The sequence below is a fragment of the Jaculus jaculus genome, chromosome 13 (genome assembly GCF_020740685.1).
Source record: "Jaculus jaculus isolate mJacJac1 chromosome 13, mJacJac1.mat.Y.cur, whole genome shotgun sequence".
Lineage (NCBI taxonomy): Eukaryota > Metazoa > Chordata > Mammalia > Rodentia > Dipodidae > Jaculus > Jaculus jaculus.
The window spans coordinates 63546198-63551971 of NC_059114.1; positions in this window are offsets into that span (position 1 = coordinate 63546198).

Sequence of the window (5774 nt, forward strand, 5' to 3'; positions counted from 1 at the left end):
CAGCAAGCCTTTCTTTTCTGCCCCTATGCTGGAGACAGTTCATATTGGGCTTGTTGAAACCAAAGAAACTTGGCGATATCATGTTTTCTAGTACCCAAGAGATATACAATGAATTTTAAAGAACAAAAAGATAAAGAAGATACCTGGATCCTCTATGTCACTGCTTTAACTGGAACACCTCAAGCATTGTCTGCAGTTTTACATCTCTTTTTAGTGTATTCATTACTGAGTACACAGTTTTGTCAGTAATGTCTCCTCATTCTCACATCACATTTCAACTTTTTCTTTCCTACCTCTGTTATTTTTGGACTTTTTCCTCCCTTCCTTTGTTAGTTTGTTTGTTTCTTTCTTTTTTGTGAGACAAGATCTCACATAGCTCAGGCTAGGTTCACCTTGAATGTGCTGTGTGGCCAAAGATGACCTTGAATTTCTGATCCTCCTGCAGCTACTTTCCTAGTGCTGAAATTACAGGCATGTACCACCAGTACTGATTTTATGAGTACTAAGGGTTGAACCCAGAGTCTTGTACATACTAGTAGGCACTCTAACATTGAGGCATATCCTTAGTCCTTACTTTATGCATGTGTTTTTATTGAGCATGTGTGTGTAAAATTTATTTTAAGTCCTTTCCTCTCACATTTAAAAGTGGCCTTAGGATCAGAAGGAAAGGTGAGTCTAAATCTGTTAATCTTCTGTAGGTGGCCTCTTCTGTTTTCCATTTCACACAATTCTGAGCAGATGAGAATGCCATCACTGACCTAGCATGAATAATTAGAAGGTGTCTATGGGTAAGAGCTGCATTTCTGCTGTGAGCATGGGATATCCTGTAATCACACTATCTACATCTATATGCAATTCAATCTATGAAAACGTGTCAGAATGTCCTCACCTAGTTCCACATTCTCCCCAACCTGGACCCTGATCACAGAGGTGTATAATATATGATTAATGATACTTAGCAATAATTTCAGTAGTGGCATGATTCCTTCAGTTTTCTTCTTGTCTTCAGACCACTCTCAGTCCCCAAAGATCTGTCAAGAGCTAATGGTTGCTTACACACTAGGGATACTGTCTTAGTAGGGCCTTAATGAGTTTATGCTGTGGTTCTGGGGGCAATTGCAATGAGGACAGAAGCAGGAGGGAAATAATTTATCTTGTTTTGATTTTGTGTTGAGTGCTTTCCTAGAAGTTATGATATAGAGTTTGAAGATGTGTTCAAACTATCTGCAGAACTTTGGTCCAGCCCTAGATTCTAGAATGTTCACAGTGGTTAAATACAAATGTAGTTCCAATAATAGCTTAGGGAGTTTCCAGTTTCCCAAGGTGAAGAAAGAAACTATCTATCTCAGATATATTGTTTAGCAGTCATGGGTTGGTATTTGGCACTATGCTAAGAAAATTGGGTAAAGTAGCAAATTTATCCCTCCCATTTGAATGTTTGAGGAATAGCACTATTAAGCATCTCATTATAAATATGAGGAAACTGAAGTTCAGATGTGGTTCAGAATGTCCAAAGATGCACAATGAGTAAAGGAAGTAGATACAAACCCAAAACTGTGCAATTCCACAGCTCATAATCTTAACCATGATGGCATGCTGATCCCCTAAAATGCAATATGTAACAACTTGGCATACAAAGGATCCCTTAATAACGGTCTCTGTGGCTAAAAACACAACCCATGTGCACTTTCCGTCGTCATTTTGACCTGTGAACTGTCCTTTCTGTATGTTGCCACTCTCCAACTTCCCCAGTGGAAGTCAACCTCTTTCCTGAATTCCGAACGTCACCCACATTTCCAGCTTATTAGGATGCTAAGGATCCTGCACTTTGTGCTGTCCCGATTAATTCCGGTGTTACTTTTCCTTCCCAAGGAGGAAAATAGTATTCATAAGGAGACACAGACCTTAGACCCTTTCCTCACCAATACTTCTCTGCTCATTCGTCATGGCACTGCTGACCAAGGAGGGCATATTAGTAACACTGTCTTTTAGCAGCTCAAGAGAAGAATTCACTAGGAAACAAACATTTTGTCCCTTTAACTCTCTCCTTACCTTTCTAAAATGCTTTGAATGTCTTTTGAGTAGTCTTGAACTCCTGATCTTCCTGCTACCACCCCATCAGCAATTTCCTACCTGTGTGTGCCGCCAGGACTGGCTGGATGTCCTGTGGGTTTGCAAACAGCTTAACTTCCCTCAGTGGTGTTACTGAGATTGAGATGTTCTTAGTTTTAAACGATGCTTGTTTATAGCAGGTATGATTGTACTTAGCTGATTATCTATGGTTTCATCTTGTATATTCAATTTGGTAGCAGAATAATGACTTTTAAAATTCTGGAGTCATAATTTTCATTATTAACTGAAACATCACCCACAAAGAACTGTCCATTAGAAACACTGTCCTGTTGATACATTCTAGTTGACAGAATAGGCTTGCTCAGTTGACCTGAACATCATTCTGTGAATGAGTGTGGTCTGGCCAGGGACACAGCAGTGCCTGTAGATCTTCCATTCACAGATGAGACACAAAGATATCACCATTCCAAACATGATATCACATTTTGGGCTAAGGGGCAGCATATTACTCTATTATTGAGTTGATAGCGTCAAATATCTCCTTATTACAGGGCTGTTGAGAGAAGAATAGTAAATTCAGAGTGGGAAAAATCTCACATCTAGTGTAGCTCTTGCTGCTTTCTATGAGCTTCTGGGGGTGGTCACATAGCCTGTGAGCGTGTCTCATCTCCATGCCTTGAAAAATCGAGGATTCTCTACACACAGTCAAGCAAAGGGTGCCAAATCTGTCAAGATCGATACAAATGAAACTAATATGAAGTTCCATGTTCATTGCAGCATGTTCATTGTGTCTTGGTCATCACAGACAAGAAGGTGGAGAGGCTCAAGCAGTCCCTGGCCCTGATTTGCAGTGAAGTAGAATGAACTGGACTCCTAACTTGACTGTGTGAAACTCTTGAAAAAAAAACCTACCCCACATCTAAATAATAATGCTCCTTTAGAAGAGATACATAAGAGGGGTAGAATCAGGAATAGTCTGGTGAAGAACCAACATTAGCTTCCTTTTTTTTAAAAAAATTTTTTATTAGTTGTCTATTCAGCAAATACAGGCAGTGTGGTACCATTATTAGGCTCATCCGTGACCTACCCCCTCCCCAATGGCCCCTCCTTGTTGATGTATATGGGTCGTGCATTGTGGAGTTAGCCCCCAGTTATTGGTATGATAAATGTCTCTGCATATCATGACCCAACATGTGGCTCTGACATTCTTTCCGCCTCCTCTTCCACAAAATTTTCCTGAGCTATGTTGGGTTCATTTTTGGTCTGCTTCAGTGCTGAGGTGTTGGGGGTCTCTGAGGCTTTGGCTCTCTGATTTGGTAGGAATTGAGTTTTCTCTGATTAGCTTCCTTTTGATTACATTCTTTCTAGGAGGATGTTTCTTGGTTCACATGGAAATAGACATTTGGTTTTGGGAACAAGGAAAAAGTCTGGTTTGGCCGGGCGTGGTGGCACACGCCTTTAATCCCAGCACTCGGGAGGCAGAGGTAGGAGGATTGCCATGAGTTCAAGGCCACCCTGAGATGACAGAGTTAATTCCAGGTCAGCCTGGACCAGAGTGAGACCCTACCTTGAAAAACTAAAAAAAAAAAAAAAAAGTCTGGTTTGCAACAAAAGTTCCTTTGCTGAGAGAATGGACAGTAACAATCCAAGACTGCTCTGCTAGCCGATTCCTGACATAAAACAATGCCAACACACACATATTTTATAAAACATAAATACATTGGGGAAATTACCAGTATTTTTAATTTTTATTTATTTAGTTATTTTTGGTTTTTTTGAGGTAGGGTCTCACTCTAACCCAGGCTGACCTGGAATTCACTGTGTAGTTTCTGGGTGGCCTTGAACTCACAGTGATCCTCTTACTGCTGCCTCGCAAGTGCTAGGATTAAAGGCATGCACCACCACGTCTGGCCCAATTACCAGGATTTTTATGCCACCTTGCTTTTATGTCATCACTTGTAGAAAAAGATAGAAAGCTCCCTTCCCTCCAGGGAGGCCTCTCTTGCACCCAAAACATTAAAGGCTAATGCCAAAGCTCTTGGTTTCCCAATAGTACTAGAGGGTAAGATCCTATTGCTCAACTAAGAAATCAAGCTGGAACTGAACTGGAAACCGCCTCCCTGTTGATGCTGTTGTGATGTTGAAAAGACCTATGCAGCCTGTTGGGGAAGAAAAGTTATCAACAATGTTAACCAGCAGGGGACCCTGCAAGTTACATGGCTGACCAGCCAGGCCAAATGTATCAACTGGTGTAATGGTGCTATGTCTGTTATGGGGGAAACCAGCTGCTCTCTGATTGGATTTGTGGCCAGCTCCACTACCTGGTACTAAATCAAAGGCCTTTCACTGGGGAGGTCAGAAGGCTTAGGGAAGGAATCACTACTGTTGTCTGGCTAAATGCATATATTATGGCCATTGAACTGCCTTCTAAACATTGATGTTTATCCTCAGATACTAGAGATACTCTCACTTTTGACTACAGAAGCTTCTCTTTTCAGATGGTGGTGACCACTAGAGGGAGTCAAACCTCATCAAAGTGCTGAGAAGTGACAGTGGAGTGTTCAGCACCAAGTGAGGCATCTCTATTCCACTCTCTAAGGCTCAGAGACCATTTGGGAAGAGGTGGTGAAAAGAATGTAAGAACCAAAGGAAGGGGAGGGAATTTACAATACTATCTTCTAGACATAAAGTGGCCATGGTACTCATGACCTTACAGTGGTTAATGCTATCTACACAAGACATGCATAATAGGAGAAAAAAAAAATGGTATCAAAATAGAAGAAAGACTAGTTGGAAAGAAGGGATTCAGTGAAGGGACAATTTGGCAGGGTGACAGTATAATGATCATGGCATATTGTTTGTATGTGTAGAAATTATCAATAAAAGTTAAAACAGAAAAATAAAACCTTTGCTTTAGGTTTTTGGAGTTGTCCATTAAGTCTCCTTAAAGTAAGAGGTCAGAGCGTGACTAAAGAATTACTTTGGACCTGCACAGACTTCACTGCATCAATTGTGTTCATTTGACACAGATGTGCACTGAGTATTAGGCAACTGTCTTCCTGGCCCCTGCTGTGTATCAATTCCTGCAATTTCTCTTTCTGTGAACTGCTGTGTGGAAACAGCAATGGCAATAGTTAACTTTTAAAGAACCCCCTTGCCATCTCCTTTGTACTTATAGTAGTATTCTTCTAGTAACAACAGTGCTTTCCTGCACTTTTAGTTTGGTTCCTTTCCAAACTTCTACCCTTTGATATGCATTTTGAACAAAGACCAACTTATAATCGCTGGCAAGCTCAGATGGTAGAGCATGAGACTCTTAATCGTGTGAAATTTTCTTGCAGAACACCCAGGAGCTCACATCTTGTAAGTTCTTCAAGAGAAAGCCCTGTTCTTAACCCTCCCACCAGGAGTAAGGAAATCAGTCTGCCTTCCAAAGAACCAGAGTGTGTGTTACCTGTCTTCAAGGGAGCAGAATGTTATGAGACAGACCTTCAGGACAATACCAGCAGGCCAATATCATAGGTGCTGCCTTATTTGCAGTTGTATGAAGTTTATTTGGGAAAAATTCAATAGTAAAGAGTGGGCAAGTAGTTCAACCTGTGGGGAACTAGGCATTCTGGAACTCCCTTCTTTACTTCTCCAGCAGTTCTCAGCCCTTCCAGCAGGTGTCACTACAATCACAGAACAAACACTCCTCAGCA